We start from the raw sequence: 14471 nt of genomic DNA, 5'->3' as shown, positions 1-14471 counted from the left end.
CTAGAACAATAAACATAGAGCTTTAATTTGTTGACAAGATTGTGCCACAACACGGAAAGCAGACTTTAATAGTTTTATACACATTGGTTTCTTTGGACAGTTACCTCTTCCATTTACTCATACCATCCATACCTCATTAACACATTAGTGAACTTAATTTGAATATGATTGGAGAAGTTTAGTAAAGAATCTGATATTTATTAAAAATATTTTTAAACCTCTCTAAAAGCAAGGACAATAAGGTTTTTAAATAAGACTACTGTACTCTTATTAGAAATTTCCATCTAAGGAACTTTAGGGAAGTGCCTTAGAGACATTCATCCTTTCATGAAATAGTTACTGAGTATCTACTTTGTATCAGACAATTTTTTACAGTGGTGGATAAGGCAGATAGATGATAGTCTTTATGGAGCTAATTGTTTCTGGGGGAGGCAGCCAACAAAACAAGTTAAAGACAGACACAAAATATTCAAGTTTAACAAGTGTTGTGAAAGGAACAACCAAGGAGTTGAGAGGGAGAAGAGCAGAGGCTACCCTAGGAATGTCTTCTAGAGGGGACATTTACCCTGAGACCCAAAGGAAGAAGGGTCTGGTGGGCTGGAACAAAAAAAAAAAAAAACCCAAACAAACAAACAAACAAAAAACACAAAACAAAACAAAACAAAACAAAAACTAGAAGAAGATTAGAACAAGATGAGTTAAAGAGAAAAACAGGGGTCAAGTCATGCATGGATTTATAGACCAAGGCAAGAAGTTGGGTTATAAGATAAGGACAATAAAAAGTCCAGTGAAGGTTTTTTTCTCTTTATGATATGATTCAACTTCTGTCTCAGAAATGCCATTTTTCTCACCTATGTGTCTGTGGTCCCTTTAGTGCAGTTTTAGCAAAAATCTTGCTGGGTCACATCACCCACCCTTGATATCTTCTCCTCTGGCCTGCCTTCAGCAAGAATCCCAATGCGTTCTTCTAGCAAGAGTTGTTAGGAGATGTTTCCTCTGAATAAACCACCACCCGACCTCTTCTCCTGGGCTATAAATCTCCCCTTGTCCTTGTTGTATCAGACGTTGAACCCCATCCCTCTCCCTTACTGCAACCTCCCTGCCCCTGCAGAGGTCCTCTGAATAAAGTCTATCTTCTTTAGCAAGTGTTATGAATAATGTTTTTTTCTTTAACAGTGGAGGAAAAAAAAGAAAAAAAAGAAAAGAAAAGAAAGCTGGCCTGGAAGAATGAGAAAGGGTGGCAAGAGGGAGTATGCTGGGAAACAAGCAGTGCGTGGATGTGTTTGAATGTCAGGAAGGGGCAAGTGGAAAGGAGTGCCCAGGGGTGCATTTGGAGAGGGCCCTCCGTGACAGAGCGGCAGGACCCACGCCTCAGCATCGCCTCTCAGACATTGGGGCCTGCTCAGACTGTTTCTCAGAAGGGAAAAATCTTCTGCTCATTCCCTCCCCCTCCCTTTCAGCTATCCAAATTGTCTTGGTGCTGAAGGGAGAATTCCTTTACCCACCCCCCACCCCCCGCCCCGTGACAACACTTCTGTGGAAATGGAAACATGCAGTAACATTTGTTTACCAGAGTCAGCACCTGATTCGGCATCCCCTTAAAAGAACCTGAATTGGATGCACCCATATCTGGAAGGAAAGTGACCCAGCTCTGCTAGACACAGAGCACGCTGAGTTCATTATTGTTGTCGTTTCCGTGACACTTACATTTGAGTTATGCCTAAAGCTCTTGTTATTTTGAAAGCCACTTTTCAGTATCATGTAAAGCAAATCAATCTGAAACCTTAAACACACACACACACACACAACTTCACACCTCTCTTAAGGAGTATATGTAATTTAAATCCCGAGTACTCTAGATCTCAATGAGTGTGATGTTTTTCCTTCCGGATCCCAATATTCATCTGAACACAGGCTTGGCTCAATTTTCAGCATGCATCTCGTTGAAAATGGTTAATGCATTGACAACTTAAAATCCATGCAGATTATTTTAGCAGTGTTTGTCCCCTAAATTAGACGCTGTTGAGTACACTGGTCAATATTAAAGTCCTTAAGCAGTTTTTCTGTGTATGCATTTCTCATACTCCTAAGAGTCCAGAAGAGACTTTTAAAACATGTGATTCGAGTAAAGTGGGTCCTTGTTCCTCTGTAATATTTTCTTTTCTTGCTCCTGGATGTGGGTGGCAATCAGTCCTGAGAGATAAAGAAGACCAGAGCACAGGATGTAATTTCAGTATCTCTAGGACCTGGCATTAGATTTGCCATCTAGAAGTCAGAATGAGGGTTAAGAATCTCTCGGCCAAAAGGACATTGGCATTGGAAGTCTAGGTGTCTCGTTGACAGTTTGATCAAGTAATTTCATCAGGTGGACCACTCACGTTGCACAAGAAGCTGCATTCACATAATGCAGTCCGTCGACATCAATACCTTCTCCAGGGTTTTGTGCACTAGAATGGCAATAATATCCAACCACAGCATTTATCATCAGGCCCAAAGTACTTATCAAGCATGAGCATTCCTTTAGCACTGAATCAGAGTGAACCTGTGAAATAAACCCTCAAAAAAAACTGTCCTTTGGGTCTTGAACAGAAAGAAAAGGCTTTCTCATAATAATCTGTAGCCTAATCAGTGCTTCCCAGTCAATCAGAAGACCGAACTTTTATAGACGACAGAGGAGAGTTAGGTCTCTGAAACATATTTGTAAAAATGCAAGTGTTGGTTCTAGGATTGATTTTTCAGTTTTCGAACTCAGAACAAACTACAGTGATGATATTGAAAGCTCTTCCACTTGCTGATACCCTGAGGTCTTCCTACTCTATCCATGTGTTTCTTTTAATGAGAAACAATCCTAAATCACAAGGCATAGCACAAATGCTGTGAGAGCCTAAAACCTGTTTCACAAGGACTATGAACAGAAATTTGACGATCAAAGCAGATGAAGATGGAATCTGGGAAAACGCAAACATACTTTTAATTCACTTATCCCATACCTCTTGTCAGGTATTTTTCATAGGAAATTAAATTCTGCCTTGAAAAAGCCTTGCTTTTTCTCTTCATAATTTATGTTGCATACTTTGTTTTCTTCCTGTATTTATGGAACATCTTTTTTTTTTTTTTTCAAAATCTTATTTATTTATTTGTCGGAGAGAGAGAGACAGACAGACAGTGCACAAGCAGGCAGAGGCAGAGAGAGAAGCAGGCTCCCCACTGAGGAGCCCGATGTGGGACTCGATCCCAGGACCCTGGGATCATGACCTGAGTCAAAGGCAGTGGCCCAGGTATCCCTATGGAACATCTTTTAAAAATTTTTTTAATTTAAATTCAATTTGCCAACATATAGTACATCACTTCTATACTTAAATTTCTCTTCTCTACCTTGGCGTCAGCAATCTGTATGTGTAGGTGGAGTGCGGGGAGGGGCTTCCAGGCATGTGCACAGGTAAGTAAAAACATATTGTTGTCTTTTAAGCAACATTCTTGATGTAATCACATATTATGGGCTATATGAAATTACACAGTGGTGGTGATTTCTCTTTCTCCCAGAACACCATCATGGCATTGCTTCTCACGTCGTAAAAGCAAACATAGAATAACGTCTTTTGCATGCTGTGTCTGAAAATTCTCCCTCACTAGCCGAGTTGCAATGTATTGTTTCTGCAAGCTGAGTTTCCACCACGATTGTACATATTAGTCTGCCCCAGCAGAAGGCTAACGTTTCTCTTTATTCCTATTGTTTACATATAGAGATCTGCCAGGGAGAGATGCAGATTGCATTCCCATGAATGGCAAAAAATAAGTTAATTAGATGCTTGGGGAAATAATTATGTATGAATTCCATACATGGGCTATAAAATAAGACAACAGAGAGCCACGACTGGCTTTGGATCTATGAGCAGAACCCAATCACAGGACTCATTTCCGAGGAAAAATTGAAAATATATTTTAAAATTTAAAGCTGTGACCATCTTACACAGTTTTATGATGTTTGAAAGTGTTTGGAATCATTTACCGTAATCAGGGCTTTTCCAACTTTTCTAAGTTAGCAGCAGAGAAGAGTAAATATGAGTCTTCGAGTAACTCAGAGGAAAAAATATTGCTCCCTGATCCAGGCATGAAATTTCTTTGAAGTCCTGTGGCTTCCTGTAAATATTCATGAGCCTTTTGCATTCTATATGTGGTATATACATGCTTATTTCAATACAAAAGTAATATGCCCCCCATCTCCTTGAATAAAATGATGCTGGAAGATAAACCAAATTTATTCTGAGGCCTTGGGTATCTACACGGGTTCTGCCAATACCAGGGTGTCCCTCCCTGCTAAGAGTCATGAAGGCTATCTGGCTGGCTTGTCACAACAGTATTCAAGGAAGGTGGCTCTTGTTATCCCTAGATTTCAAGGGCAGGAACTGAGCCTCAGAAATTTTAAGTAACCTGATACAGGGGAACTGGGCTCTCCCAGCCCCACTGCTCTGGTTATGCCACTGGGCTGCCTGATTAGATAAACTTCAAGCTTCCCTGATCTCAGTGGAGCCCCAAATCAAACCTCTCCTGTTAGCACCTCCCTGCTTCTCCAACCCTTCACCCCAGGGTAAGAATTTGAGATGTTATGTAAGACCTGTTGCTGCAAATAAGCTCTGAAAAATGTCACCAACAGTTGGTCATTTTCTGGGTGAGGAGCATGAAAAAAAAGAAGCACGCAAACATGGGGCTTCCCTTTTCCAGTTCATTCGCTTTCTAAGTCACTCACTTGGTCCTTCCCTTGCTCGCCCTACAGGCAGGCACGCATTCGCCAAAACTGTAGGCACCACATTTCATGGGCTGTGCCATGAGCTTTCGTTGCCATCCACAGCCAAAGATCAGTTTAGTTGTTTTCTCTTCTTCTTTTACTTATATCTCTTTCATAGTCTGGTGTGAGGGATAGAGAACTAAATATAGAAGATGATACAGTGCAAAAAGCTCTTTCATTGAGGTATACCCAGAGTTTTCTGGATATGGAGGAGAGCTATCAAAATAAGAATGCTCCGTCAGGGAAGGCTTCAGGGAAAGGTGGCAAGTGAGCTGAAATTTGATGGATGAGTAGGAGCTGGCTTAATGAGCCAACGTGTGTGCAGAGAGGGAGGAAAGAAAAATGGGTCGGGGAGGGGAGGGGAAACCAAATGGTTTCCTCACATTGCTACTTCTTTTTTTTAATTTATTTTTTATTTTCAGCATAACAGTATTCATTATTTTTGCACCACACCCAGTGCTCCATGCAATCCGTGCCCTCTATAATACCCACCACCTGGTACCCCAACCTCCCACCCCCCCCTGCCCCTTCAAAACCCTCAGATTGTTTTTCGGAGTCCATAGTCTCTCATGATTCACCTCTCCTTCCAATTTCCCCCAACTCCCTTCTCCTCTCTATCTCCCCATGTCCTCCATACTATTTGTTATGCTCCACTTCTAATCCCATGGTGGAGTTAACTAAAAGAGTGAGTGAAGGTGGATAGGACACCTGGTCCATGCTCTGTTAAAAAGAGGCCCCAGGGGTGCTTGGGTGGCTCAGTGGGTTAAAGCCTCTGCCTTGGCTCAGGTCATGATCCCAGGGTCCTGGGATCAAGCCCCATATCAGGCTCTGTGCTCAGCAGGGAGCCCACTTCCTGCCTTTTTCTCTGCTTGCCTCTTTGCCTACTTGTGATCTCTGTCAAATAAATAAATAAAACCTTAAAAAAATTTTTAAAAAGAGGCCCCAGATGAAACTGTGATGTCTACCGTGGGTTTGACGACAATGCCAAGCATTTGCTTCCTTAGCCCTATTCTCAACAGATTGTTAGAAATTAAAAAAAAAAAAAAAAAGAAGAAGAAGAAGAAGAAAAGAAAAAGAAAAATTCAGGTTTAATTGTGATTTGTGGCAAGAATGGAAAGAAGTAAACCTGATAGATGATAACATTGAAAATATACTATAAGAATAACAGGAAGTTACACAGTTGTTCGTATCTTTCGTGTATTCTTATCTCTTCTCTTTTAACAGAAGGAAAATATAATTTTATTTCTCCTGTTAGAGTCTAAAAATGTTACTGTTCTTATTTGCACACTTATTTATCGATTTGCTGCCTCGGTTTAAAAAAAAATGCCACTTGTCTTATTTATACGAAGTGTTTTGAGAAACCTGATATGGGGAAGACTGGTCTATTTGTTGATGTATTATACATAAGGATGATTTGAATGTATTTTATCCAAACCTGCACCATCTATTCAACTTTGAGTTTGCATAGAATACATATTTCTATTGCCCTTAGGATACATGGCATTTTATCAAAAGTGACCTATGTGCTCCTGTGTGTTTCTCCTGCAATGATGCCTCCTGGGTTTCCCGTAACAAAGAACCTCAAGCTTCTGAGGAGCAGTTAATGTTCTTTCTTTTGAAGACTGTGAGTTTGTGAGATCACACACCAGGTAACTGAAACCCGAAACATCATAAAGGTGTTTTCAAAACTCAGGCACTCTGTGAATGAGACATGAAATGAATTTCGTACGCATCGGCTCGCTGGAGCCCTTGTCACAATAGATAAGGCCAAATCGAAGGATGTGGCATTACTTCTTATGGGCTAGTGAGCAGCAGAGTTAATAACTGAATCATAATTGCACTCCAGGACATAGAAGCTGCAGCACCCTGGCCTCTTTTGATCCCTTTATCCACAATAGCAAAAGGAGAAACACTTTTAAAACAGACCAGATGATGAATACGCCTAAATGTGCTCTCCTATAATTTGGTATGAACACTTCCTCAAAATGGCTTCCTTTGGGTGGGTTTCTCCAATTAATCCCACCATCTGATGACTTAAATACTTCATTTATGTGGTGCCTTGATTGTATGAGTGATCCTGCTTCTTCACCGCCAACCCCCAGCCCACCCCCTAGTTACATCTTCCGCAATGTGACGCCGAAGTCCTTGGCATTCACGAAATAGAGTTCCTTTTCCTCTGATTCTGAGCTGACCGTGTGACTTGACTTGGCCAGAGCATATTCATGGTTGTGATGCAAGTAAAGGTTTAAAAAAATGCCTCCCATTTCCATCTTATCTTTGCCCGTCTGACTCTCCACGAGAACACGTCTAGGCAGGCTTAGGTGTCCCTTATTGCCTCCGCTGACAGCCAGCCGAACACCAGACGTCATTATTCCCGCAGTAAGCCACAGCCGACTATGGACCAGTGACGGGTCCAGCGGAGCCCAGCCTACATCTGCTGAATGCAGTAGACTCATGAGTTGCCTCCACGCCTACTACCTGATGATTCCAAGATCTTGTGCTTGGTATACAGCTGTATGGTGACAACATATACTGATCACAAGTTCTGTCGTTTATTTATATTTTATAATTTAGAGTACAAAGATAGATTTAGTTTATACTTTTGTCACATGTGTTAAACCTATTCTATTATCCTCCCATTTTATCCCCCCATTTATTTATTTATTTTTTATTTTTTTATTTATTTGACACAGAGAGAGAGAGAGCGAGCACACAAGTAGGGGGAAGAGCAGGCAGAGAAGAGGAAGAGGCCGACTCCTTGCTGAGCAGAGATGCCCAACGAAGGGCTTGATCCCAGGACCCTGGGATCATGACCTGAGCCCAAGGCAGACGCTTAACAGACTGAGCCACCCAGGTGCCCCCGTCCTCCCTATTTAAAGAACTTTCTCTTTGAGAAGTTACCCCATGGCCCTTTATCTCCATCTGCCAGCATGACTCTTTGGACTACGGTTGTGTCCCTGTTTCAAGGACAGACAAGTCATTGGTTGGCTGGCAGCTAATGGGATTCCATATCTCATCTGAAAAGCTTGAAATCAGGCAGAGGCACTTGGTTCCTAGGGCAGTGACTGTGATGTTAAGGATGTCGCCTTTGCTGGAGCGTGTGTCTAGTTAGTCCATAGTGCGGTGGAACAGTTTGTGAGCGAGAAGTCAGTATGCCAAAGGAAGCATGGATGACAGACCTTGTCATCACCGAAAGATGGAAAGGATAACCTTGTTCCTTACTGCTCTCTGTTCCCCGGCCCTGGTTCCTTAGAAAATAGCCATGAATCCTCCCTCTCATTCTAAGAGATTTCCCTTCAGTCACCAGCCAGACTTCCCTCCCTCCACTCCTTTAATAATATTAATTTACTTTTTAGAACAGTTTTAGATATACAAAAAATTTACAAAGGTAGTTCAGAGGGACCCTAGATATCATGCACCCAGCTTTCCCCATTCTTTTTTTTTTTTTTTTTTTTAACTATCCCCATTCTTAGTACCTTATATTAGTGTGGAACTTTCATTGCAGCAAATGGACCAGTATCGATATTGGTGTTATTAACTGCAGTCTATACTTTATTCATATTTTCTTAGTTTTTGAACCAGTGGTAAAAGCTGTCTCAGACTCCATCTAAAACACCCCAGTGTATTTGATTGTCCTGTCTCTTTAGGCTCCTCTTGACTGACAGATTCTCAGATTTTCCTTATTTTGAATGACTCTAACAATTTTGAGGAGTATTGTTCAGGTATTTTGTAGAATGTGTCCTTGCTGGGATTTGTCTCTTATTTTCATGATTACGCTAGGGTCATGTGCTTTTGAGGAGAAAATCACAGAGATGAAGCACCATTGTCATCATATCAAATCAAAGGTGCATGCTATCAAATGACTCAGCATTGATGACCCTGACCTTGGCCACCTGGATAAGGCAATGTCTGTCAGGTTTCCCCACGGTAAAGTTAATCTTCTGCTCTGTTCATGCTGTACCCCTAGAAGGAGTCCACATTTTGCGCAACCACATGTAAAGTGTGGGGAATTGTGCTCCTTCTCCTTGAGGACAGAGTATCTCTGTTTATTATTTGGATTCTTTCTGCATGGGAGACTTGTCATGGATATTTGTTTTATACTTGAGGTTATAACCCAGTACTAAGCTATGTATTTTATTACCCATAGTGTTTTCATCTTTGGCCAGTGGGAGCTTTTCAGTTCACTCTTGTGTCCTTTTGACATTTGTGGGTTTTATTTTGCTTTGAGAATTTCCTTACTTTCTGGAAGTAAAAGATGGTTTCCCCTGGCATATTTTATTGGAGGCAATTTGTGAAAGTCTCCATTATTTGCATTCAACAAGCTTGAACACAGGTTCAAGAACATAGGTTTGCTTAGGTTCCAACTTCCACGCCATTGTCATGAACTTATTTTCTTTTATTTAGTCATACCCCACTTTAGATGCATGTGGGCATTAGTTCACTGTGTGAGTACTTGTATGTGTAGCTATCAGGTAGGTGGGGAGGCTAGCAGGAGGGAGAGAATTACAGTGAAATAGAGATAAAAACAAAAGGTAGGAAAGACCGGCTTCTAGAACTCCCAAAAGAAGAGTTAGTGAAGGACCAAACTCTTCTTGCTCTGTTCTAGGTGTTTGCCAGAGGAGAATATAGATGTTTTGGCATAATTTTTAAAAATTTTTTTTTAAATTTATTTGACAGACAGAGATCACAAGTAGGCAGACAGGCAGGCACGGGGCGGGGTGGGGGGAAGCAGGCTGCCCGCTGAGCAGAGACCCTGATGTGGGGCTCGATCCCTGGACCCTGGGATCATGACCTGAGCCGAAGGCAGAAGCTTTAACCCACTGAGCCACCCAGGTGACCCTTGGCATAATTTTTCATCACCACTTTAGCTTTATACTAATTGTACCTTTTTAGCTACCCATATTTATAATATTTTAACTTCTTCAATCAAAAATTTTCATTCCACAGTGAGCCCTGAAGGAGAAAATTAACATATAAGAATAATACTAAATATTATATGCTTGTCCTTCCACTCAGTGGTTACCGAACTATTAATTTTAATACTCAAGACAGAATGTCATCGAAATGGCAACATTGGTGTTCCCAACTTCAGTCCCCCTCATAAGAAGAATAATTAACAACTATCCATATACAAGACACTATTGTGAAATTCCCAGAACCTGGGGATGAGGTGAAAACATACCCTTGGGCCACAGAAACTGAGAAGGACCACATTAAAAGGGTAAAAAGAGTGGTTTCATGTTGACCACCTTGCCCCACCCCTAAGCCAGTATAGCTCTGCAGGGGCAGGCACCTCTGGGCCTATGGTTTCCTCCAGTGGGTAAAGAGAGCCCAAGGTGAATGTTCAGTTTTCCCAGAAATACAGCGTTCTTCTCAGGAGGCACATTCAGGTCTCACTTCTTGGGGATGAATGGGAGAATCTATAGGGCTCAAAGACAGAGGAGAGAATAAAGATGAAGAAGGGGGACAAGGCTTATAGAAACCAGGGCTCAGATCTTGGCAGACTGCACTTCTGCTTAGAGCTGCTCCTGAGCAGATATCCTAGCCACTGGCTCTGCCCATCTGTAAAACTGAGCCAATAGTCCTGTCTAGCCAAGGAGTTCAGTTGGCAGTTCTGCCAACTGGTTTGGGTCCCTGGACAACAAGCCATATCAGCCATCTGAGCAAAGAAGCAGGCTCAAGGCCCACCCAATTGCTGAGAAAAACCTCTAGCCCTGTCCTAATGGTAGCTTGACCACAGATGCCCATTGCCAAGGGAACACATCTTATAGTCTGCCTGGGCAGGTAAGCAGGATCACAGACCTGTTTAACTGCTGAGGATAGCCTCTAGTGCCCTTTCACTGAGAAGCCTAGCCAGGATAAGAAGCCTATCCTGTGGGCTGCTCAGATAGAGAGCCAAGTCAGCAGCCTTGTCCAACTGTCGAGCATGGCACTGGGACCTAAATAACCAGGGAGCCTGGACAGAGATAGTGGACAGCATCAAAGCCCAGCCACAGGACCTAACCTACAACCCGGCCCAGCAGAAGAGCCCACCTTAAGGTTCTGCTAAATTGCTGACACAACCTGCACCCCCCCAACTAGGGAGCATAGAAAGTGACACCACCCTATTGCAGAGCCTCATCTTCAGCCCCACCCAACTACAGGGAGGCCCTGCCTAAACAGAGAGCTCAACCTATGATCTCACCCAACATCAGAACACAACCAGTGGCCTACCCAAGCTCCAACACCAGCCTGTGGGTGGTAGATTTAGCTAGAGCAATCAGGCATAAAAAATAAACTTAAAAAATCCAAATTGGGATGGAACAAGTAAAATTGTCTTTATTTGCCGATGACATGATCTTATATATAGAAAACCCTTAAGACTCCAACAAAAACTATTAAAACTAATAAATTCTATACAATAAATGATATATAATTATATATATAATTCATTTATATATATATATATATAAATGAATGAATTCAGTAAAGTTAAAAGATACAGAACAACACATAAAAATCAGTTGTGCTTTTATAAGCTAACAACAAACTATTATTCAGCCATAAAAAGAAGGATATCCTGCCATTTGCAACCACATAGTTGAAACTGGAGGACATCATGTGAGTGAAATAAGTCAAAGGAAAACCAAAATTGTATGATCTCACTTATTTGTGGAATCTTAAAAAAATGATTTCATAGAAACAGAGTAGATTGTTGGTTGCCATAGCAAGGGTTCAGGGGAAGTGGATGAAAGTGGTCAAAGGGTACAAACTTCCTGTTATAAGATGAATATGTTCTGGGGACTAAGGTACAGCATGGTGACTGTGTTACTGTGTAATCATTTTGTTACATATGTATATATCCATAGTGATTACCATTATATATTATATTATATGTATTATATAATTATTTATATATTACATATTATATTATTAGATAATTATATATCTTATATATAGTTCTATATATTATATGTATATACATATAATATACATATAATATATATATAGATAAATAGATATTAACTCCTCATGTTGTACACCTTAAACTTACTCAGTGTTGGGCTGCCTGGGTGACTCAGTTGGGTAAGCATCCGACTCTTGATTTCAGCTCAGGTCATGATCTCAGAGCCCTAGAATCAAGCCCCTAGTAGGGTTCCACACTCAGCCGTAAGTCAGCTTGACGATTCTTCCTTTCCCTCTGCACCTCCCCTGCTCATGTTCTTTCTTTCTCTCTCAAATAAATAAATAAATCTTAAAACAAAAACCAAAACCACTACCGCCACCACCACAATAAAACTTTCACAATATTATATGTTGTACCTTAATAAAGCTGTACCTTAATAAAGCTGGAAAAAAATAATCAGAAGAGCTCTTTTAAATAGGTGGGGTTACTCCATTCCATACTGAGACTCTTATGCTGGAGAAGGTTAAGCAATGGTCCAAGATCATACCATTAGTGAATGAGAAATCATGATTTGGACCCAGATTTTTCTGACTCTAAAATCCATGCTGTTAAGTCCTATACTCATTATCTCACCACAAAAACTAGTGTATGGGAGAGGGAAAAAGAGAAAAAGTCAACAGGGTGATCTGACGAATCTCTTAAGGAGGGAAAAGTCACCTGGAGAAGTGGTAACTGCCTAGAATTCCCAGATAACTTCTGATGAATAGTGTTGTTCATATGTTGTATAGTTTCCTGTCTACAATAGAACAAGCCTGCACAAGCCTCACTTATAGTGAAAAACCAAATTCAAAATGCACAGGCTGTATCCTGAACACTGACAAGTTGTAATTAACTAGAGTGGAACAGGTAATGATTAATAAGGCTTTTCCATTGCTATCTTTTCCCATGATAGTAAGAAAGTAAGGATACAAAATAGGGAAAAGAATGATCAAATTGGAAGGCTTAAAATTATCTCCAAATATTATGGAGCTATTTTGACAAATCTGGACTAGAACATAAATCTCTTGATCTCAGGTCAGTGTTCTTTTCTCTAAAATACATAGTTTACAATAGAAGTATTTGAGAAGCTGGTTATAGTTACTGCCAGTAGAGCCCTCCCTTCCCTGCCATGTTCTAGTATAATTATGCTTTTTATTTTTATTTAGTTATGTTTTATTATGTTGTGTTAATCACCATACAGTACATCATTAGTTTTTGATGTAGTGTTCCAAGATAATTATGAATATCAGTGTGATCCACAGAATTTCAGTATGATCTATTTCTATCATAATCATAATGTCTACTTTATGGCACCTATCCCATCCAAAATACAACATTCTTCCAATCTCCTTTCAATTCTGTAACTATGTTAATTTATATTCCATAATGAACAGCCACAGTATTTAATTTTTTGCTAGATACCACAAAGGAAACTTCTAATATTGCTCTAAAAATGGAATGAGAGAAAATTCTCTCTGTCTCTAGTTTCCTTGTAGTAGAAGTGGAGGAAGAACAAAAAGAAATTCTTGTTAATAACCTGAACAAAGTTGGGCTATGTACCAGTGTTATTTCTTGGTTTACAACATGTAATGCTTGACCCTTAAATTCATAACTATGGCAATGTGGTCTCTGGTATTCCAAGATTTGAGTGAGAATAACACTGCTGATGTTGAATTAAGTGACATGGCTACATTCTTTTTACCTAATCTTGATAGGAGAACTTCCCATATAAACTACCAAAGAGGTGGTGGCTAAATCTAGTTGAAAAAACGGGAGTTGGGGTGCCCGGGTATAGTTAAGTGTCTGCCTTCCACTCAGGTCATGATCTCAGGGTCCTGGGATCAAGCCTTGTATCCGGCTCCCAGCTTGGCAGGAGGCCTGCTTCTACCTCTCCAGCTCCCCATGCTTGTGTTCTCTCTCTCTTTCTCTCTCTCTCTCTGTCAAATAAATAAATAAAATCTTAAAAAAAAAAAGAAAAGAAAAAATGGAGTTATCTGAATCCTTGACATTTAATCTAAGAATATGTTAACAAAAATCATGTAAAAAATGTACTAATTTAGAGATCATGATAAATATTGACTCTTTGGTCTTAAAATTTGGGATCTTTAAGAACACAGCTAAGAAAAATATGCTGGATAAGATAAAAACCCATAATTTCTACCATTAAGTCTTCTATGTAGAGTAGAATGCAAATTTCTTGGGAAAAAACTGCGTATTGCTTTCATTGTATTTCTTGCAACAAAGGACAGGGATTGTCAAAGAATAACTAATCAGTATATGTTGAGTGAAATTCATATATTATATCTTTTCTCTCTTCTTTCAGCAAATTTTGCATTTCCTAGTTAATTTCATTGAGTTCTTTTTTTTTTTTTTTTCAATTTACTTTATTTGGTGTCAGAACGGTAGAAGGAAGCTAAACTTGAGTCTATTTTGGCTCATTATCCTGCAACAGAAGAAAAAAAACTTTCAAAAAACTGAATTACAGTCAGAAAATACTTGTTAGACAGCTATTATATATATACTGCATTGTGACAGTTACACTGGTGGTGGCCTTCACCTTACCTGTACTGCTTACTTCCCCTCTCAGAATCTCTAATTTGTGTATAGTTTTTTTCATTTTTTGAGAGAGAAAGAGCATGTGTGTGCGGGTGAGCAGGAGAGGGGCAAAGAAAAAGGGAGAGGGAGCGTGAGAATCCTAAACAGGCTCCATGCCCAGCAGGAGGCCAACATGGGCTTGATCTCATGAACCCTGAGAATATG

This window comes from Mustela nigripes, chromosome 8 (assembly GCF_022355385.1).
Source record: "Mustela nigripes isolate SB6536 chromosome 8, MUSNIG.SB6536, whole genome shotgun sequence".
NCBI classification, from domain to species: domain Eukaryota; kingdom Metazoa; phylum Chordata; class Mammalia; order Carnivora; family Mustelidae; genus Mustela; species Mustela nigripes.
The sequence above is the reverse complement of the archived record's forward strand: the minus strand, read 5'-3'. Positions refer to the sequence as shown.